The 23,872-nt window shown below is 45.0% G+C and overlaps 1 protein-coding gene across 5 annotated transcripts in view; it reads right to left on the reverse strand.

Moving 5' to 3' along the window:
• Positions 1-23,872, reverse strand: part of LOC126188174 (E3 ubiquitin-protein ligase RNF19A-like) — a 359,822-nt gene that overhangs the window by 286,028 nt on the left and 49,922 nt on the right. The window contains exon 2 of one of the 5 annotated variants that reach the window (XM_049929709.1): positions 10,985-11,070. The exons of the other annotated variants lie outside the window; for them this stretch is intronic. The gene's annotated coding sequence lies outside the window, so the exon portion shown is untranslated. The remainder of the gene's footprint in view (positions 1-10,984; positions 11,071-23,872) is intronic. 5 annotated transcript variants of the gene reach the window in all.

Below are 23,872 nucleotides of genomic sequence, written 5' to 3' on the forward strand. Positions count from 1 at the left end.
TATCATCCATGTTTCACTTCCATACATGGCTACACTCCATACATATACACTCCAGGAAATGGAAAAAAGAACACATTGACACCGGTGTGTCAGACCCACCATACTTGCTCCCGACACTGCGAGAGGGCTGTACAAGCAATGATCACACGCACGGCACAGCGGACACACCAGGAACCGCGGTGTTGGCCGTCGAATGGCGCTAGCTGCGCAGCATTTATGCACCGCCGCCGTCAGTGTCAGCCAGTTTGCCGTGGCATACGGAGCTCCATCGCAGTCTTTAACACTGGTAGCATGCCGCGACAGCGTGGACGTGAACCGTATGTGCAGTTGACGGACTTTGAGCGAGGGCGTATAGTGGGCATGCGGGAGGCCGGGTGGACGTACCGCCGAATTGCTCAACACGTGGGGCGTGAGGTCTCCACAGTACATCGATGTTGTCGCCAGTGGTCGGCGGAAGGTGCACGTGCCCGTCGACCTGGGACCGGACCGCAGCGACGCACGGATGCATGCCAAGACCGTAGGATCCTACGCAGTGCCGTAGGGGACCGCACCGCCACTTCCCAGCAAATTAGGGACACTGTTGCTCCTGGGGTATCGGCGAGGACCATTCGCAACCGTCTCCATGAAGCTGGGCTACGGTCCCGCACACCGTTAGGCCGTCTTCCGCTCACGCCCCAACATCGTGCAGCCCGCCTCCAGTGGTGTCGCGACAGGCGTGAATGGATGGACGAATGGAGACGTGTCGTCTTCAGCGATGAGAGTCGCTTCTGCCTTGGTGCCAATGATGGTCGTATGCGTGTTTGGGGCCGTGCAGGTGAGCGCCACAATCAGGATTGCATACGACCGAGGCACACAGGGCCAACACCCGGCATCATGGTGTGGGGAGCGATCTCCTACACTGGCCGTACACCACTGGTGATCGTCGAGGGGACACTGAATAGTGCACGGTACATCCAAACCGTCATCGAACCCATCGTTCTACCATTCCTAGACCGGCAAGGGAACTTGCTGTCCCAACAGGACAATGCACGTCCGCATGTATCCCGTGCCACCCAACGTGCTCTAGAAGGTGTAAGTCAACTACCCTGGCCAGCAAGATCTCCGGATCTGTCCCCCATTGAGCATGTTTGGGACTGGATGAAGCGTCGTCTCACGCGGTCTGCACGTCCAGCACGAACGCTGGTCCAACTGAGGCGCCAGGTGGAAATGGCATGGCAAGCCGTTCCACAGGACTACATCCAGCATCTCTACGATCGTCTCCATGGGAGAATAGCAGCCTGCATTGCTGCGAAAGGTGGATATACACTGTACTAGTGCCGACATTGTGCATGCTCTGTTGCCTGTGTTTATGTGCCTGTGGTTCTGTCAGTGTGATCATGTGATGTATCTGACCCCAGGAATGTGTCAATAAAGTTTCCCCTTCCTGGGACAATGAATTCACGGTGTTCTTATTTCAATTTCCAGGAGTGTACTTTCAGAAACGACTTCCTGACACTTAAATCTGCACTCGATGTTAACAAATTTATCTTCTTCGGAAACGCTTTCCTTGCCATTGCCAGTCTACATTTTATATCCTCTCTACTTCGAACCCCCTCAGAGTTTTTGCTCCCCAAATAGCAAAACTCCTTTACTACTTTAAGCGTCTCATTTCCTAATCTAATTCCCTCAGCATCACCCGATTTAATTCGACTACATTCCATTATCCTCGTTTTACTTTTGTTGATGTTCATCTTATATCCTCCTTTCAAGACACTGTCCATTCCGTTCAATTGCTCTTCCAAGTCCTTTGCTGTCTCTGACAGAATTACAATGTCATCGGCGAACCTCTAAGTTTTTATTTCTTCTCAATGGATTTTAATACCTACTCCGAATTTTTCTTTTGTTTCCTTTACTGCTTGCTCAATATACAGATTGAATAACATCGGGAAGAGGCTACAACCCTATCTCACTCCCTTACCAACCACTGCTTCCCTTTCATGCCCCTCGGCTCTTAACTGCCATCTGGTTTCTGGTTTCTGTACAAATTGTAAATAGTCTTTCGCTCCCTGTATTTTACCCCTGCCACCTTCAGTATTAGAAAGAGTATTCCAGTCAACATTGTCAAAAGCTTTCTCTAAGTCTACAAATGCTACAAATGTAAGTTTGCCTTTCCTTAATCTAGCTTCTAAGATAAGTCGTAGGGTCAGTATTGCCTCATGCGTTCCAATATTTCTACGGAATCCAAACTGATCTTCCCCGAGGTCGGCTTGTACTAGTTTTTCCATTCGTCTGTAAAGAATTCGCGTTAGTATTTTGCAGCTGTGGCTTATTAAACTGATAGTTCGGTAATTTTCACATCTGTCAACACCTGCTTTCTTTGGGATTGGAATTGTTATATTCTTCTTGAAGTCTGAGGGAATTTCGCATATCTCATACATCTTGCTCACCAGATGGTAGAGTTTTGTCAGGACTGGCTCTCCCAAGGCTGTCAGTAGTTCTAATGGAATGTTGACTACTCCCGGGGCCTTGTTTCGACTCAGGTCTTTCAGTGCTCTGTCAAACTCTTCACGCAGTATCATATCTCCCATTTCATCTTCATCTACCTCCTCTTCCATTTCCATAATATTGTCCTCAAGAACATCGCCCCTGTATAGACCCTCTATATACTCCTTCCACCTTTCTCCTTTCCCTTCTTTGCTTAGAACTGGGTTTCCATCTGAGCTCTTGATATTCATGCAAGTGGTTCTCTTTTCTCCAAAGGTCTCTTTAATTTTTCTGTACGCAGTATCTATCTTACCCCTTGTGAGATAAGCCTCTACATTCTTACATTTGTCCTCTAGCCATCCCTGCTTAGTCATTTTGCACTTCCTGTTTATCTCATTTATGATACGTTTGTATTCCTTTTTGCCTGCTTCACTTACGCATACAAATTGCTATTTCTTTCTTTTGCTTTAAGTAATTCAGTCATCAGCCTTGAGACAGTAGTTATGATCTTATAGCATTACAGTACAGGGTGTTTATAAATGAATATCGGGGTTTTAACGCTTTATAATATTTATTATATTTAACTTACAGTTGTAAATGATATGTCAAATGAAAGAGCAACTCTCAACAGTTTTCCCAAGAACCTTATAAATGTTCAATGTAAGCACCATTTGTCACACGGCACACATCAAGTCTATAGCCGAGTTCTTCCCAAATGTTGATAAGTGTGTCTTCAGTGATTGTAGCAAACAGCTGCTTCAATCCTGTTTCTTAATTCAGGGAGGTCTGCTGGTAGCGGAGGCAGGCACACACGATCCTTGATGAAGCCACAAAGGAAAAAATCGCATGGCGTTAGGTCGGGTGAACGTGGAGGCCATGCAAAGCAAGCCCTGTCATTGGCCCCCTTCGGCCTATCCAGCGCTTGGGTACAATGAAGTTCAACCAATCGCGTACTTCGCTCTGCCAGTGCTCACATTGAATATTTATAACGTTCTTGGTAAAACTGTTTCAGTTGCTCTTTCATTTGAGATATTATTTATACCTGTACGTTTAATGTAATAAATATTATAAAGCGTTAAAACCCGATATTCATTTATAAATACGCTGTATATTTCTCATCATTCCTGCACAGACATTAATGATACTCGTATGTACCTCCGCCGGCCCATCTGATATCAAATTGACAGGACATGCTAGGGCGCTGCCGAAATTGAACGGCCATAATATATAAACCGTTATTAAAATTACGCTGTTCAGAAGAATTAGTGGAACACGTCTATCGACGTCCGGTATGTTAAAACTATTTTGATACGGGCGGTATTTGTGGTCTTAGTGCATAGCTTGAGACCTTCGCTCTCAATGTAGGCAACAATTAAAATCTTTTGGCATCTATTAGCTGTGTATGCATTAAAATGTGAGGTGATCCCTCAGAAGGAAACGAGAGTACCGACGTCCCTGTGTTTTCTAGTGAAGTACACAGAAGGCAGTTGTCATTTGTGGACGTTGTAAACCAAGCACATTCAATGCGACATTTTAATGCAGTGCAAGTTGCAGGGGGCTGTCTGTTTTATCCAAAGAGGATGGACTTCCCGTCGTGTTACTGCAGATGGCACTGCCATTCCACGTGTCATCCAGTCGTTGTGGACATGCTACACTGTAGCGGCTAAAGGGCGACGGTCAATACCCAAGGTGAGCCGTACAAGGTCGACGATGCATTACAACCCCACGTGAAGACCAATATATTGCTGTCTCTGCACTGCGGCGTCACACGGATACCACCAGAGCAGTGCAAGACGATGTCGAAAGGACCAGTGGAGCCGCTGTGTCCGATCAGACTAAGGAACACGTTACGAGAAAGGACCAGATGTCCAGATGTCCTGTTCCAGTACCCCCTTCGTCACGACATCATCTTGCAGCTCGCCTCCAGTTCTGTCGTTCCCGTGTCAACTGGCATCTTCGTCACTGGTGAAACATGATAGTCGCAGGCGAGTCCAGATATCCTCTGATGCACGGTGATGGTCGTGCTCGTGTGAAGAGATCCGTGGTGAGCGGTACCTGTCAAATGTTATCCACGAAATCGACAGATTTCCAAGGTTCTGTGATGCTGTGGGGAAGTTCCAGTGTTGACAGACATACTGATGTTGTCGTCGTCGTCCAAGGTCGCCATACCGCCAGGCAGTACATCGAACAGTTCCTGTTTGATTATGTAATGGCTGCTGCGTACCGTGGTGGCCATGGATTCCTTCTCATACACGAGAATGCCAGGGCTCATATGGCGGGCGTCACCAGCGATGTCTTGCGAATCCTAAATACTGAAGTAATGGAATGGCCGGTAGTGAGACCAGACCTGAAACCTCATCGTGTGTAAGCGGGAAACTCTTGACAGAAGTGTTCGTGGTAGTCCTGTTCCATCAGACCCTCGAGTAACTCTCATGCCCTCTAATCGAAGAATAGGGACGAATACCATAGGGGGCCATCCACAGACTTATACGAAGCATGCTACGTAGGTATCAGGCTGCGACGAACGCCAACGGAGGGCAACAAGGGTCTACACAAGGGAGATGAACTTCAATGTGGGAACACACGAGACAATGCTGATCCCACGACTTCTCTTAGAAGGTAGGTTACGAAAAGTCCTACCTAAATTGACAGCATTTGTCGACCATTGTTGACTGGAATCTTGGAAATTGTGAAGGTAGCAGGGGTAAAATACAGGGAGCGACAAGTTATTTACAACTTGTACAGGAACCAGACGGCAGCAATAAGAATCGTGGGGCATGAAAAGGAGGCAGTGGTTGAAAAGGGAGTGAGGAAAGGCTGTAGCCTATCCACGATGTTATTCAATCTGTACATTGGATAATCAGTAATGGAAAAGAAAAATTTGGAGTAGGGCTTGAAATTCTGGAAGAAGAAATAAAATCTCTGAGGTTGGCAGGTGACATTGTAATTCTGTCAGAGACAGCGAAGTATTTGAAAGAGCACTTTACCGAAATGGACACTGTCTTGAAAGGTGGATATAAGGTGAACATCAACAAAACCAAAACAAGAATAACGGAATATAGTCGAATGAAATGAAATGTCGTGTGGCTAAGGACTCCCGTCGAGTAGACAGGTCGCCTGGTGCAAGTCTTTTTAACTGACGCCACTTGGGCAACTTGCGTGTCGATGGGAATGAGATGATTATGAAGACAACACAACACCCAGTCCCTGAACGGAGAAAATCTCCGACCCAGCCGGAAATCGAACCGGGGCCCCTTCGCATGGCATTCCGCCGCGCTGACCACTCAGCTATCGAGGCGGACTGTAGTCGAATTAAATCAGGCGATGTTAAGGAACTCTGTTTAGGAAAAGAGACACAGAGGGGTAAGTGAGTTTTGCTATTTGGGCAGTAAAATAACAGACGACAGCCAACGTAGAGAGGATATAAAATGTAGACTGGCAATGGCAAGAATGGTGTTTCTCAAAAACAGAAATTTGTTAACCTCGGGCATAGATTTTAGTGTCAGGAAGCTTTTTCAGGAGGTATTTGTATGGAGCGTAGCCAAGTATGCAAGTGAAGCATGCACGACAGAAAGTTCAGACAAGAAGAAAATAGAAGCTTCCGAAGTGAGGCGCTACAGAATAATGCCGAAGAATAGATGGGTCGATCACGTAACTAATGAGGAGGTACAGAATATTATTGGAGAGACAATACATTTGTGAGATAACTTGACCGAAAGAAGGAATCGGTTGACAAGACACATTCTGAGAATGAAGGCATCACCAATTTAGTATTGGAGGGCAGCGCGGAGGGTAACAATCGTAGAGGGAGACCAAGAGATGAATACAGTAAGCATATTCAGAACGATATAGGTTGCAGCAGTTATTCGAAGGCGAAGAGGCTCACACACGATAGAGTAGCGTGGAGAATTGCATCAAACCAGTCTTCGAACTGAAGACCACAACAGAAACAACAATAACGTATTCGGAGCAGCATTAGCTCTAGGTAGCGTGGCTCTGTGCTGGCGGCCACGGAACAGCTGGCGGGGTCACGTTGCAGCGGCGGGCACGTGCAGATGGCGCGTGCGGCGCGGCGCCCCCGCCTCATCGACCAGCGGGCGCGACCGGGCCCGCCAGCGCCCCGTCGCACGTCGCCTGCGCTGGCTTCCTCCAGGGATCAAACACATTCGAGATGCCTGTCCCCACGCGCCTTACTCCTGCCAACGAAAATATGGCGGCAAGGTGTGATTGCCTAGGCGCGGCGCAGGAAGGCTCTGAAGTTAAGCTTAATAACAACACTTCTGTTTCCGTAATCCCCCCTTCAGAAAATATACTTCGTTCAGCGTGTAAGGGCAATCCCGGAGTGCGATTCTGGACGGTTGTAAAATACTCATATACCGCTGCGAAACCCTCTACAGACGAAAGAAATTTTAAAAAAATAATAATTGGAGTCGCGAATTTCATCAGATGTAAGAACAGATGTGTTTCAGAGAGGGTAACAAATCTAGTAATTAAGGCAGACTTACACAGATTTACACTTTCAGGTATCTTACTTTTCTCATTGCCCGGGCACGTAAGTAGGCTGTTACACTGCACTGATGACAGATGATTTCTTTCAACTTCCTGGTTGATTAAGGCTGGGGACATACGAGTGGAATGTTTTCACACAACAGTACACGCAATGCGGCCAGTGCCAAATTCGCTGGAACGGCATGACGGTAGTTCCCAGGTTTTTTTTTTCTTTAACTCATTGGGACAATTTGGTACCGGAGATTTAAAACAGTACATGTTCATTAAATCGCAACGTAACTACAATTTGCCGCTGTGCCGGTACCTATGAACGTGACAACGGAGGACCAACGAGGTGCGATGGGCACGGCCGTGGGGCGAGGTTTTGTGTGTGTGTGTGTGTGTGTGTGTGTGTGTGTGTGTGTGTGTGTGTGTGTGTGTGTATACAGTACACCGACGAAAAACTGAGTTTCGTTCTGATATAGTGATATTGCGATCGGTACATATCGGTAATCTCTGCGTCGACTGCCTTGCTTACTTGTTATAGTAAGTATGAAAATCAATCAATCCAGTGGTGCCTGATGTCTAATTGTTCAGGAAGCTGGAATTGAATGTAATCCCGGCAGCCCAGGAGTATCTTCATCGCCACTCATCGCTAGATGCTCTATTAATTGATGTTAGACACATGTAGACGTTCACCAGATGCTATAATGCAATGCGTAACTATTTGAAAGTTGCGGCTGGCAGCAGTTGAAAATTGACATCATAGTCATCTGGAGTACCGTCTTTTGCCAACATGTAACGAGCAGAACTAGGAAGAAAAATGACACTGCTACAGGGGCGTACAGCGGCACGTATGGAGTGTATTACGTTTTTGGTTTTATTGTTTAGATTCTAAGTAGTTATAGAATGTTTTAAAAACGTAAATTTCGCGTAAATTTCAGAGTAGTATTTTGTAAAAAATATTTCTCAAAGTTTTATTACAAGTTTTCAAAAACTTCTGATTTTCCTGGCTGGGGTGGGGTGGCGGGGCAGGGGTGTGTGCGTTATGGTTGAAGAGGTGCGTTATGGCACCTAAAATTCTAGAAAATAACCACTGACTGTGGCGACGGACAGAGTCCTATACCTGCGCGGCGGGCTGTGGAAAGGAATGCGCATACACAAAAATCGACTGGTCTGCTACGCCTCCAAAACTGTTTTAAGTATATGAAGCAAAGCTACATAGCTTCTACAATTAATTTCTCTGTAAAACTTTTACTTTTTACATAAAAAATAACGATTCTGAATTTGTTTTGCGTTCTCCGCTATACAGTCACTCTAATTACGTTTTGAGGATACTACACTATGTGATCAAAAGGGTCCGACCATCTGGCTGAAAATGACTACAAGTTCGTGGCGCCCTCCATTAATACTGGAATCCAATATGGTGTTGGCCCACCCTTAGCCTTGATGACAGTTTCCACTCTCGCAGGCATACATTCAAACAGGTGCTGGAAGGTTTCTCGCACAATGGCAGCCCATTCTTCAAGGAGTGCTGAACTGAGGAGAGGTATCGATGTCGGTCGGTGAGGCCTGGCACGAAGTCAGCGTTCCAAAACATCCCAAAGGTGTTCTACAGGATTCAGGTAATGACTATGTACAGACCAGTCCATTACAGGGGTGTTACTGTCGTGTAACCACTCCACCACAGGCCGTGCATTATGAACACGTGCTCGGTCGTGTTGAAAGTTGCAAACGCCATCCCCCAACTACTGCTCATCCACAGTGGGAATCAAGAAGGTGCGTAAAACATCGATGTAGGTCTGTGCTGTGATAGTGCCACGCAAAACAACACGGGCTGCAAGCCCCCTCCATGAAAAACACCATAACACCACCGCCTCCGAATTTTACTGTTTGCACTACACGTGCTGGCAGATGACGTTCACCGGGAATTCGCCATATCCACACCCTGCCATCGAATCGCCACATTGTGTACAGTGATTCGCCACTTCACACAACGTTTTTCCACTGTTCAATCGTCCAATGTTTACGCTCCTTACACTAAGAGAGGCGTCGTTAGGCATTTATGGGCGTGATGTGTGGCTTATGAGCAGCCGCTCGACCATCAAATCCAAGGTTTTTCACCTCCCGCCCAACTGTCATAGTAATTGCAGGGGGTCCTGATGCAGTTTGGAATTCCTGTGTCATGGTCTGGGTAGATGTCCGCCTATTACACATTACGGCGACGGCCTTGCCGCAGTGGATACACCGGTTCCCATCTGATCACCAAAGTTAATCATTGTCGGGCGTGGCCGGCACTTGGATGGGTGACCGTCCGGGCCGCCATGCGCTGTTCCATTTTTTGGGGTGCACTCAGCCTCGTGATGCCAACTGAGGAGCTACTCGAGCGAATAGTAGCGCATCGGCCAAAGAAAACCATCATAACGACAGAGAGAGCGGTGTGCTGACCACACGCCCCCCCTATACGCATCCTCATCTGAGGATGACACAGCGGTTGAATGGTCCCGATGCGCCACTTGTGGCCTGAAGACGGAGTGCTATTACACATTACGACCCTCTTAAGCTGTCGGTGGTCTCTTACAGTCAACAGACGAGGTCGACCTGTACGCTTTTGTGCTGTACGTGTCCCTTCACGTTTCTACTTCACTATCACATCGGAAACAGTGGACCTAGGGATGTTTAGGAGTGTGGAAATCTAGCGTATAGACGTATGACAAGTGACACCAAATCACCTGACCACGTTCGAAGTGCGTGAGTTCCACGGAGCGCCCCATTCTGCTCTCTCACGAAGTCTGTTGACTACTGAGGTCGCTGATATGGAGTACATGGCAGCACAATGCACCTAATATGAAAAACGTATATTTTTGGGGTGTCCGGATATTTTTGATCACATAGTGTATTAGATAAAAAATTGTTCTTTCCCATCTTATAGTCCCACATTGTAGCTTGATAATAAGCTGGCTCTTATTTCGTCACTGATCATAATTATTATGATACTTGGAATTAAGTAACCGACTACACGTACTTCGAGAAGTTTACAGTGAAAAATGTAATCGGTGACTAAATTTGGTGCCATTTGGGCCATGCATTGCTATGTAGCTGCACGAAGATCCATAACTCTTTCCAGTCTCTAGTATGTTGGTGATGTATACTGACAATGGTCAGAATGTCTTTAATGTAGCAACCTGATTCTCCCACTACGCAGAGTTGTGTCTCGTTTCTCTCTTTCGAATGTGTGTTATGAAGCAAGTCATGGTCACACTTGCACTAAGTGATACATTCATTTTAAAATTTGAGACACACACTCACAGATACTGCGGCAAAGTTAGATACTTTAAGCAGCAGTTTTTCATGTTATCTCTAACCGTTTCATTCGTAAAACATACAGTTAACTGTTATCGTCAACAACAAAGTTTACAAAAAATTCAAGTAATGGCGTTCTAATAACAAATTAAAATTGCAACAAAATTACAACAGAACTTCAAGAAAGGTGAGATAAACACATTATTCGCTTTAACATAGTGATAAATTTTCTTAGAATGAACGAATAAGATGAGAGGATGTGCATAAATGGTATCAGTTATATTGGGAGAACGAATGTTCATGACGGTGATGGAAGTGTATCTGCTACAGATGTAGTCCGCAACGAACAGGTTGGCTAAAAAAAAAAGTCGTAAGAATTCGCGTTTCAAATATCGGACAGCTTTCTGCAGATTTTTGGGAACGTAGTTCGTTTCTTTCTAGGTTTTTTGCAACGGACTACTTGAATTCGTCCGAGCCGACAGCGCCCTTCAACCCGCCCTCCCCCTTTCGTCCAAAATCTATTTACGTTCTTGTATTGTTATAATAACTGAAGCCAGAAATTCCAAGCACAATTAAATCTTAAAATATGAACGCATTCATGTACTATTAAATGACTGAACATGAACAATTTAAAGGAAAAACATGCAATGTAAGAATTCAATTTTTTGTTGTGATGCATTCTATTTTAAAATAATTTAGAACAACCAGTTTTTCCCAATTCTCTACCGACCTTGGATAGGTCTGCCTGCTGAGCCGCTGAGCTAGCATTCGCTGGATTCTCGAACCGAGGCGGTTTGAATCCGTCCGCCGGCAACCCTGAAAATGATTTTCAGTGGTTTCTCATTTGTTGGTCCCTTACTACAAACATTTATCATAAAATTCGGAGTGCATTCCGGAATACCCCTCCATTCTGAAGTCTGCTCTCCAGTGGACTGCTTCTGAGCTCCGTTGGAACGGAAGATCTGCATAGTACACCAATAAACGTAATACTGCTTTCAAAGAGGGTGAGGGCAGAACTATCCACAGATAGACAACGTTTCGTGTCACTAAGTTTTGGTAGCGGGGTCGACAATTACTGACATCGATTTTGCAGCGTAATTATGTTCTCTCGCCTTGATGATGGCCTCAATACAGTAAGAAAGACGGTTCAAGCTTCTTCAGTTATGCCATATCCATTTTAAGCCTTCAGTGTTGATTAGATACCGTAGGTCTACCAAATTGTAGAGTTGCTGAGTGCTAGGTTTGAGCCACTGTTATAAAGAGCCAGAATTTTTTTATGGGATTGTGATCGGGTGTGAGTGGGAAATAGGTTAGCTGAGTGTTCGTCGAATTACCAACGTATGTGTTGAGGACTGCGAACACAGCTTTTATCTTTGAAGACGGGAGTGTCCATAGCATATTCATGATTAAAGTGGAGAAGAAAGTTCAATACTTGCTTCACAGAGGGTGCTGAAATAAACTCCCACGTCCATGTTCAGGTAACCCGAACGAGTGGGCCCAAGTCACGGTATGAACAACACTCCTCACCACGCTGTTCCGAACTACGCCCTCCACACGCTGCCGGTTAAGTCTCATTGGGCCGTTGGTGCACTCGACGCCATTCATCATTCGAAAAGAGGGAAACTGCGACTCCTCGAATCACACTACACGTCTCTAGTCAGCTTCTGTCCATCTTCTGTGTTGCTTGGCCCACTGAAGACATGCAGCCGTATGTGCCGCTGTGAGCAATAGCTACCTACATGGCCCCAAACGTCCATTGCACGCATTTCCCTTTGCAAAATTGTCTTGGAATCTGATTGAAATGGACCTGCATTCACTGACAGTAGCAAGTGCTCTCTGATTTAAAACCGATTGTGATTGACAAAGCGTGACGACTCGTCTCCGGCCCTGTCGCTTAGGATCTTTTTCCTGCCACTGTTCTTACGCGATGTTGCATGGCTGCAAGTGGTACACCATTGCTTGTAGACCAGTTGGACACTTCATGTTGATGCATGAACAAACTGGGCAACTCCATTCATGTTGTGGTCAACAGCACGTCCTATCTGCCATGCTGCCCCGTCTCACGTTTACCTTCTTACAGCACCGATTCCTTGCAACCAAGTGGAGGAAACACATTTCACTGCTATATCTTACTTCGGCGTTGGTTGGTCAAATGATCGCCGGTTCCAGTTCTACACTATGTACAGAGTAACAAGAGGGACCAGAGTGCTCTTTGAAAGAGTGACTAAATACAAGAGGACGATCAAAAAGTTTCCGCTAGAAGGCCGCACAGTCCAGAATCGATGTGCCAATAAGATAAAATCGCCGTGAGTATTGAGGTAACCATCCCACCGACGCACCAGGTGGGAGATACCTGTTGGGTAAACACAGTTTTCTGCTGCGTGAAGAAATCAGAAACTACCTGCTGCACATCCTCTTCCGACAGAAACCGTCGACCAACAAGGTCTTTTATACGACATTTGCGATAAGGAGACGTCTTTAGTGTCTAATCGCGACGAGAATGGACTTTGCGCATAATTCCAAACTATGGTTTTCGACAGACATGCTGCCCCACACACATTCTTCATTCTCCGATGAATGTCTACCGGCGTTTGTCCTTCGGCAACCAAGAAAAGAATAACTGTACGCTGGTCTTGTACCGACGCATTGGGTAATAAATGTCGCCAGAGTTTACGTTTCCGCATTTACCGCACACACACAACGGAAAGAGACGAAGGCCACAACAATTCCTATATGTCGATGTTTATAAACCGCATCGGAGTCGCGATACGTTGCATATACGCTGCGGCAACGACATCAAGTGGAAACTTTGTTTGCCTCCTTATATATTGTCCGACGAGGCTATAAATGTTGGCGGTGAACATGGCTTACCAGAAATTTGTAGTCCTTTTAATGATAATTACGCAAAATTTAAGTGTAGTGAGAGTTTAATTTGGTTCACTATTCCAAACAGTTTACTTCCACGATACTCAACAAAGACGAAAGAAATTTGGCTTTCAAAACTAATTACAAAATTTGTGTAGGCACTGTTTGATTTATGTGAGAAAAACATTACAAGACAGTTTCACCCTCGCACAAAGCTACTTCTCAATAAGTATTGTCGAATAAAAAAATGTGAAGCAGTAGCAAGTTATGACGTGCTGGCATAGAGTAACAAATGCGCGCTGACTCGAAAGTTGGGTGTTGATCCGACCCAAATCGAATCTGGGCGTCGAATTAACAATCTGTTGAGTTTGTAGACTCACCGGTACTTAGTATAGTTCCTAGACGGTTTAAAACATGTGCAGATAAAAATTCTAAGTCAAGATCGCATATTTTCTTTATTGATTACCGGTTTCGGCACTTTACCGGAGCCATTCTTAGACCAATCTAAAATGTTGTCACATCACGACATGACACGTCGCCGTATTCTTAGAGCTAAATCGCCCGAAAATGAAAAATCGTAGTTGTTTATTTAAATTGAGAACGTTAATCACTAATTAAATACTGTGACAGTGCCCATAGTGAAACATCTGTACAAACTATCAACAGCAATTATAGCTGCATCGTCCATGACTGTATGTAAATGAGCTATCACTTCTAACGTTCATAACAGGATCTTCCTTGTCCTGTTATGAATATTACAAGTGATACAACATTTACATCCACTCATGGGTGATGCAGCTTCATTGCTGTCAATTGTTCGTACACACGTGTGGAAATATGGGTGGGCACTGTGACACGACTTGATTAGTGATTAACGTTGTCAATTTACATAACCAACCACGATTTTTCATTTCTGGGCGACTTAGCTCTAAGAATACGACGACGTGTAATGATTCTCACACAATGAACAGCATTTTAGACTAATCTGAGGACTGCTTGGCGACGAGCCGAAACAGGTAATCAATAAAGAAAATTCGCGATCTTGACGTAGAATTTTTATCCACACATTTTTTTTAAAAAATCAGCAGATCGTCTATCTCCCCATTGACAATGTCAATAATTCAGACGGATTGCCCCGCTACTCTTGATAAAAGGCGGATGTGGTTGATCTTAAGTTACCATAGAACGAAGTTTACGCCATGCACAGATAGATGGTGCACAAACTTCCTGCTTTAGAGTAAATGATGCCTCTTGCGACAAAATGCAGCATTCGGCCACAGAACAAAAAGAAAAAAAAAAGAGGGAAAGAAGGGGGCGGGCGGGAGAGAGAGGAGACCTTTTCCACATCATCAATGGGATGTGCCATTTTGTTTTGGCTCCGCCAGTTACTGCGTTGTGACGCGGAGATTTCTATTTGTACATCATGACGTATCTACGAATAGCCAAAAGTAACGTAACTTTTTTTTTCAAGATAATATCTAAAACTTTATGGTTATCCATCGTACACGCCGGCAAGTGAGTACGAATACGTCGAAAACCAAAGAAGGCTGTACATCTCACCTGCCAACAGACAATTTGTACTGTCAACAAGTCGAGGCCCCATCGTACTGGTCCCAAACAGTATCAGGATGGTTTGAGAACTCTGCGTGGAGGTGATGTGCGGAATCCTCCTTCGCTTAACCTCAGCCCAATTGAACGTAACTGGGACGCCTTCAAGCGAACTGCTGCGCCATCAACCCAGTTCCGAACAATATCCGTGACCTAACTCGGCTAGAAGCTAGATGGCTCGCCAAATTCGAAACCTTGACCCCCCATTCATACAATTGTCACCCGAATTAGTGGACAGGTCATTATCTTGTCAAATTTCTGGCCTATTTTTTTCGAATAAAAAACACATTAAAGTAAAATGTGACCAACCGAAAATGCCATGATTCAAAAACCAGTCACCGACAATGCTCTCGCAGGTGACCATGTATCAGAGGGCAGAACTGTCCGTAGCTGAGAATGCGAGCAAAACTAATGCGGCAGCGAGTCAGATTGTGCATTATGACACGCACTAGATAGAATCAATAGTATGCTACGGCCTGTTGTCAAAACGGTGTTTTACTGTCACGAAAGAAGTTTCATTTCGTAATCTTTTTCGCAGTATTTGTGTAAAGTTAGCATGGTCGTCTCACCAGAATTTTCCCCTTTCTCACAAGTGTTATGCATAAAAATAAAATGAAGTGGGAGACCATAAAAGGCGAACAATGATACAGAACAACTATGAAAATGAAGTTTACTAGTAGGGAAACATTTTTCGGGCGACCAATAACAAAGAGCGCGAGTAGCCGAGGAGCGGAAGGAATCGAGGGTAAGATTTACATAGTAGATATTCTCCTCCAAGCGAGCTCCGCAACCAGGCCGTCAAGGTCCAAGGGGGGGGGGGGGGTCGTCCGTGTCATCCTCTGTCAGCTGATGCGCTATGGAGGCGCGTGTCGTCGCAAACCGTTTTCTCGACCGTTTTCCCGAATTTCCAGACCTTGGAGTCACCACTTCTCCATCAAGCAGCTCCTCAACTGGCATCGTGAGGCTGCGAGCACTCCGTACCTGTTCACCCAGTCAAATATCCATGGCAGTACCGGGAACTGAACGCAGGTCCTCTGCATAGCAGCTATATGCACTAACCACTTAGCTACAGACGGGGGGGGGGGGGGGGGGCAGCTATTCTCCCGAGCTGCCTACTATACCTAGCTGTTATTCGAGTTAAAGTCTTTTTCTGTTTATGCGCCACGAAGGACGACAACCGCAACAAAAAATCTTGTTTTAACTTGCATTATCATGTTCCTTTACACTTCCAGGCACTCATTATATATATATATATATATATATATATATATATATATATATATATATATATATATATATATATATATATATCACACTCACTCACTCACTCACTCACTCACTCACTCACTCACTCACTCACTCTAGAAGACTGCTCGTGGTGCTACGTTCGTGACAAGATTCCCTTGTTGCCCGTTCGTCTTGATCATCACTTTGAAGCCTACGCGATCCGGCGCCCACAACACCACTTACTTCGTTTAGTCTGTAAGGAGAGTCTGTAGACTGCTTGGAAAACAAGTGTGGTATGGCTGGCTCTGAGCACTATGGGACTTAACATCTGTGGTTATCAGTCCCCCATAACTTGGAACTACTTAAACCTAACTAACCTAAGGACATCACACACATCCATGCCCGAGGCAGGATTCGAACCTGCGACCGTAGCGGTCACGCGGTTCCACACTGAAGCGCCTAGAACCGCACGGCCACACCGGCCGGCTCAAGTGTGGTATCACCGCTTGATTTGCACAACGCTTATTGCTTCTGTCTGGAACCTCTTTTCGGCACTCTTTTGAGCACAGGAAATTAGTTAGTGGAGCTAAGTGCGTAGGGGAGATAAAACTTAACCTGCAGTTCCGAAGAGCGGGCAGTCTTTCCAATCGTAAACGGCACAGTGAGGCTAGTGTACGTTGTTCCGTCTGTCAACATGTCAAGCTTAGACCGTGCGCGCCTTCACACTTTACAGCAACGCTGCCCAACCTTTTAGCTTACCTGGGCCACACCGGGAGAAGACTAGTATTTTCGTATTATACGAAAAACTAGACGGTATGGACCAATGAGAGGATGGAATCACTTTGCAGGATTTCACATTGAACTTATTCAGTTTATCATAATTTTACATAAACGGATTTTTTTCCGATCGTGTGATAGGTGCTCACTCCTTGGGCCACTTTGCTACTTGCTCTGGGCCCCATGCGGCCCGTGGGCGTCGCGTTGGACGCCCCAGCTTTAGAGCGACAAGGCTTGTCAGCATGGGGAGTTTTCCGCCGAAATGGCGTACACTTTAGGGACGACATTCAATCACTCAATCGATATCATCGCTACACGAATCACTGGGATAACAAAGCTCATACGGAGATTTAACCAGTGGCAACATTCTATCATTCAAGTGATTTCATCGCTACACGAATCCCTGAGGATGTATTAGAGTCCATACGGAGATTTACCCACTGACGATAATGAGTGACACATGGAGACTTACCCAATAACGTCTTTGGATGTCATATGGAGATCTACCCAGTGTTCTAAGACAGTTTTTTCTCGATACTCCGATAATCGTGGCTGGTAATAAGCAATGACCAAAGGAAGTGAATAATTATACAATATTGGAAGGTGTAGATTGCTGAACAACTTCGACATAAATGAACACAAGAATGCAATACACATCCACCAAATAGGCTATCAATTTAGAGCTTGCGTTACGAACTTAATCCAACTGTGTCTATATGTAATGCGCCAGAGAATGGTCCAAAGTGAATGCTACTACCCACGAACATGAAAAGGTAGTTGCGCAGACATTTATCGAAAGCACAAAGAATTCCAAAAGGAGAGCCTTTGCTGTGTTGGGCCTTTCCCGTGGGCGTTCGGGTCGTCTAATGCAACGTTTAGGTTTGCAAGTGTATCGGCCCCTATTATTTCATGGATTGGTTCAAATGGTTCTGAGCACTATGGGACTCAACTGCTGAGGTCACCAGTCCCCTAGAACTTAGAACCACTTAAACCTAACTAACCTAAGGACATCACACACATACATGCCCGAGGCAGGATTCGAACCTGCGACCGTAGCGGTCGCGCGGTTCCGGACTGTAGCGCCTAGAACCGCTTGGCCACTCCGGCCGGCACTTCATGGATTGCTTGAGGTTCATCAAGATCGCCCTTTGGAATTCTGCGAGATACTTTTGAATAAATACATGCAAGGTGAAAGCGCAATTCGACAAATTTGTTGGTCTGACGAAGCGAATTTTAAACTGCCAGGCGCTGTTAATACGCATAACTGTGTGTACTACGCCACAGAAAAGTTCCCTGTTGTAACTAAATTAACCTGTTGTTACAGTTTGGAAGTGCCTTTCATTTCAAGGGATCGTTGGGATTGTTTCCTTTTTTTCCATACCCATGACACATATGTTAACATGCTGCGAAATGGTGGTATTCCACAATTACGTCCACAGCTGGATATTGAAGAATTCTACTTCCAGCAAGATGGAGTTCCTCCCCACTATGCTTTAATAGACAGTGCGTTTCTTGACAACAAATTACCCAATAGGTGGTCAGGAAGACGAGGCCAATAGAATGGTCACCAAATCACCGGATCTTACTCCAATGGGCATTTTCTTTTGGGGTATCATCAAAGATAAAGTCTTTGCAAGAAAACAACCCGTCTCAATTCATAAGAGAAGCACGCCAAGAGATTCATAAGAATAAAGAACTATATAGCGACGTGCACTTGAGTGTACAAACAAGATTACAAAGCTGGGTAAATGCTGAAGCCCGGCTATGTTAGCAATTCAGACATTGCACTTACTGTGGTTTTACAAACCTATTTTCTGTAATTTTCTATAGTAAATTTTTCATTTCCAATCCATTTTCTATAAAACTTAATAATAACGATTATTATAATTATAATAATGATAATAATACCTACTAAAACCTACTTATGCGCCTCCCCTCCCCTTTATATTAGAGGTCACTTAGAGATTTACCCAGTGATGACATTCAATCGACAGCATCGCTACACGAATCGCTGAGGATATATTAGAGCTCAGAAAGGACAATCATTCATACTCACGCACTCACTCAATGGTTGAGTTATATTTTCTTAATTTCATTTAATTTAATTTTTAATGGATGTAACCATACTAATACACAATAAGTACATACATCGCCAGATATAATAATAAGGGTGTACTTTCATATCGTTGAACCAATAAAGATTACACTCATATTAGTAATACAGTATATAAATTTTGTATATGCTAATGAAATACGCTTACCATTGAAGTATCAAAGTAATCCTAGCTACAAAACAATGAGTGGATATCTACGAATCATTTGAGATACAAGAAGCTTTGTATATTTCCTGTCGCATTTAGGTCTTCGTGCACGATACGTTGTTAAACTCTCCGAACGGGTTACGTACATAAAATCAGAATTTTAGTCTTGTCCCATCTTGGATAAATTTCTGCTGCCCGTACGGAAGGGCATTGAAGAATCAGATCAGTCCATTAGAAGAGCGTTACAGACGGACTGCCATATCTGATCGATTTCATATCTCGGCAGTCTTACCTGTAAGAACGAGGCGTAGTTGCAAACATCACCAGTGGCATTGTGCAAGCTTATCCAGTCTCTCGAGGAATGCGATAAATATGATAATTAGATTGGAAGTATGGTGTAAAAAAAAAAAAAAAAAACCTGCGGCTGTACTTCTCTACCATCCTACCCATGGCCACACACGCATGTAACGTGGAAAAGGTCAGCGAATACGCACAAAACTTCACTGTTTCTCACCAACGATGCAAATTATGACGATCGGCTGTCGCGTCCACGTTTCAAACGATGAAGTGCTGAGAAGTGGTGTATGCAGCCTGCAAGAAATTGCAGCTGAAATAAGACTGAAGCTTGTGGGGCATGTTCTACACATTAAAGATAAAAAAAATTGCCCAAATCTACGTCTACATGATTACTCTGCAATTCGCAATTAAGTTCCTGGTAGAAGGTTCATCGAACCACCTTCAAGCCATTTCTTTAAGCACTGAAGTCTTTCTATGTAAGCACTGATTTCTCTGTTTTACATGCTGATAATTTCTCCCTAAGTAGATGGAAGCCAACAAAATATTTCCGCAATCGGAGAAGAAAGTTGGCGATTAAAATTTCACGGGAAGTTCCTGCCGCGACGAAAAACGCCTCTTTTTAAATGATTGCCTCCCCAATTCATTTATTATGTCCGTGGCACACTCTCCCGTATTACGCGGCAGTACAAAACGAGCTGCTCTTCTTCGAACTTCTTTAATGTCCTGTCAGTCCCATCCGAGATAGTTGGCACAGCAGTACTCCAGAATAAGGCGGAAAAGCGTGGTGTAAGCAGTGTCTTTAGTAAACTTGTTGCACTTTCTGAGTTTTCTGCCAAATCATGTTATCCGTGATTGTAATCCCTACGTATGTAGCTGAATTTACAACCTTTAGATCTCGTTGAATAATCGTGGAACCGAAATTTAGCGGATTTCTTGTAGTACTAATGTGGATGAGTTCACACTTTTCATTGTTTAGAGTCAATTGCTACTTTTTCCACCACAAAGATTCCTTGTCTCAATCATTTTGCAGTTCGTTTTGATCATCTGATGAATTTACAGGACGGTAAATGACAAAAAAATGGCTCTGAGCACTACGGGACTCAACTGCTGAGGTCATTAGTCCCCTAGAACTTAGAACTAGTTAAACCTAACTAACCTAAGGACATCACACACATCCACGCCCGAGGCAGGATTCGAACCTGCGACCGTAGCGGTCTCGCGGTTCCAGACTGCAGCGCCTATAACCGCACGGCCACTTCGGCCGGCGGTAAATGACAGCATCATAGCAATCTAATAGGGCTGCTCAGATTGTCTCCTACACCGTTTATGTTGATCAGGAACAGCACACGGTTTATAAATACTTCCTTGGGGAACGCCGAATATTACTGCTGTTTTACTGAATGGCTTTTTGTCAGTTACCAGGAACTGTAATCTTTCTGACAGGAAGTCACACATCCCGGCATACAACTGAGACTATGCTCCAGAGGAGCGCAATTTGATTATAAGTCGCTTGTGAGGAACGGTGTTAAAAGCCCCCTGGAAATCTAGAAATATGTAATCAATCTTAAATTTTTTATTCAATAGAGGAAGCCTCGTAATACCTGGACACAAACTTTTCTTCATCTACCAACATCTGCAGACACACTCGGCAAGCTACCGTACGGCGCGTGGCGGAGGGTATCCTGTACCACTATTAGTTATTTCCTTTCCTCTTCCACTCGAAAATAGAGCGAGGAAAAAAACCGTCTATATGCTTCCGTACGAGCCCCAATTTCTCGTGTCTTATCTTCGTGGTCCTTAGGCGAAATATATGTCGGCGGCAGTAGAATCGTTCAAATGCCGCTTCTCTACGTATTCTCCACAGTATAACACGAAATGAAAGTCACCTTTCCAAGGATTCTTATTTGAGTTCCGGAAGCATCTCCGTAACACTTAGGTGTTCTTCGAACCTACCGGCAAAAAATCTAGCAGCCCGTCTCGGAATCGCTTCGATCTCTTCCTTTAATCCGACCTGTTGTGGATCCGAGACACTCGAGCAGAACTCAAGAATAGGTCGCACCAGTGCTCTATATGCTGTCTCCTTTAGAGATGAGCCACACTTTCCTAAAATTCTCCCAATAAACCGAAGTCGAAAATTCGCCTTCCCTACCACGGCCCTCAAATGCTCCTATTTCATATCGCTCTGGAACGTTACGCACGGATATTTAAACGACGTGACCGGGTCAAGCAGAACACTACTAATGCTGTATCCTATTATGTACCCTCAACAGTTCTTTTGCTGCCAAATAACAAAACACATCTACTACTTCTAGAATCTCGTTCTCTAATCTAAGTCCCTTAGCATCATCACCTGATTTAATTCGACTACGTTCCATTAGCCTTGTTTCTGCTTTTGTTGATACTCATCTGATATCCTCCTTTCAAGGCAATGTATATTCCGTTCAACTGCTCTTCCAAGTCCTTTGATGCCTCTGACAGAATTACAACGTGCTTGGCAAACGTCATAGTTTTTATTTCTTTTCCCTGAACTTTAATTCCTATTTCAATTTTGTCTTCCATTTCATTTACTGCTTGTTCAAGGTACAGATTGAACAAAATTGAGGATAAGAAACTTCCTGGCAGATTAAAACTGTGTGCCGGACCGAGACTCGAACTCGGGACCTTTGCCTTTCGCGGGCAAATGCTCCGCCAACAGAGCTACCCAAGCACGACTCACGCCCCGTCCTCACAGCTTTATTTCTGCCAGTACGTCGTCTCCTACCTACCAAACTTTACAGAAGCTCTCCTACGAACCCTGCAGAACTAGCACTCCTGAAGGAACTCTGCTGCAGAGTGAAAATCTCATTCTGGAAACATCCCACAGGCTGTGGCTAAGCCATGTCTCCGCAATATCCTTTGTTTCGGGAGTGCTAGTTCTGCAAGGTTTGCAGGAGAGCTTCTGTAAAGTTTGGTAGGTAGGAGACGACGTACTGGCAGAAGTAAAGATGTGAGGACGGGGCGTGAGTCGTGCTTGGGTAGCTCAGTTGGTAGAGCACTTGCCCGCGAAAGGCAAAGGTCCCGAGTTTGAGTCTCGGTCCGGCACACAGTTTTAATCTGGCAGGAAGTTTCATATCAGCGCACACTCCGCTGCAGAGTGAAAATCTCGTTCTGGAAACATCGGGGAAAGGCTACAACCCTGTTCCATTCCCTTCTCGACCAATACTTCCCCTTCATGCCCCTCGACGCGCATAACTGCTGTCTGGTTTCTGTGCAAGTTGTAAATAGCCTTTCGCTCCCTTTGATTTACCCCAGCTACCTTCAGAATTTCAAAGAGAGTAATCCAGTCAATGCTGCCAATAGCTTTCTGTGCGTCGACAAACGCTATCAACGTAGGTTTGCCTTTCCTTGACCAGTGTTCTAAGTCGTAGGGTCAGTAAGCCTCGCGTGTTCTTCGATTTCTCCGGAATCCAAACAATCTCCTCTGAGGTCGGCTTCTACCACTTTTTTTCCATTCTTCTGTAAGGTATTCGTGTTAGTATTTTGCAACCATGACTTATTAAACTGATGTATCAGTAATTTTCACCTGTCAGCAAGTGCTTTCTTTGGAAATGGAGTTATTACATTCTTCTGAGCCGTAATTAAAAAGAAACGCCACACTACTTTTAGAGTACGCGGGCCAGCAGAAAGCCACACAGCTGGTAGAGACAGGGGGTGCGTGGAGGCAGCAACAGGAAGCAGGCAGGCGGGGCCATCATCGATCTGGAGGCTGGGCCGGTGGTGACGGGACAGGTGGGCCGGGCTGCGCCGGGCCGGCCGGGCGCCCCTCCTCAGCTGGCCTCGTCCCGCCTCGCCTCGCAGCGCGACGCCGGCGCCACACACACAACCTGTTGCGAGCGAGGCGCCCACCCGCCCGCTCGCTAATCGATGCAGCTGAGAGCCGACGCCCGCAGCCCAGCTGGTGATGCTGTGCCTTGCCGCGCCGCGCCGTGCAACATATGGTGGCCCCGCCCGTCGTCGTCGGCTATCGTTTCCCTGTATTGACTGCACCGGAAGCATGCTTCGCAAGCAACGGTCGGTTAACGGGGTTGAATCACAAAATACACGCATACATACAATCTTACGCAAACTTTACTCTTAGAGAGAGATAATGAGTTTTCTCATTTAGAGAAAACCGCTGTTTCACTTGCCTAAAACATTCAACAGGCAAGATAGCACAAATATTTCTTTATTTAAAAAGAACCGGTTTCGACAGACTTTGCTGTCATCTTTGTATCTTAAAAAACCTTTTGCTTTGGAACGTGTTCCTTTTACGTTTGACCTTACGCCAAGATGTCATGTAGATAAAAATCACCACATTATAAAAGGTTTGTCATAACTAAAATATTTAGAAACTTAAAACACCAGATGTGCTTCTGTGTACTGTGTTTTTGTAATGTATCAAGCCTCCGTGAGCGAGATATAGTATATACTGGGTGGTCCATTGATCGTGACCGGGCCAAATATCTCACGAAATAAGCGTCAAACGAAAAAACTACAAAGAACGAAACTCGTCTAGCTTAAAGGAGGAAACCAGATGGCGCTATGGTTGGCCCGCTAGATGGCGC

Source organism: Schistocerca cancellata, chromosome 1, assembly GCF_023864275.1.
Source record: "Schistocerca cancellata isolate TAMUIC-IGC-003103 chromosome 1, iqSchCanc2.1, whole genome shotgun sequence".
NCBI lineage: Eukaryota > Metazoa > Arthropoda > Insecta > Orthoptera > Acrididae > Schistocerca > Schistocerca cancellata.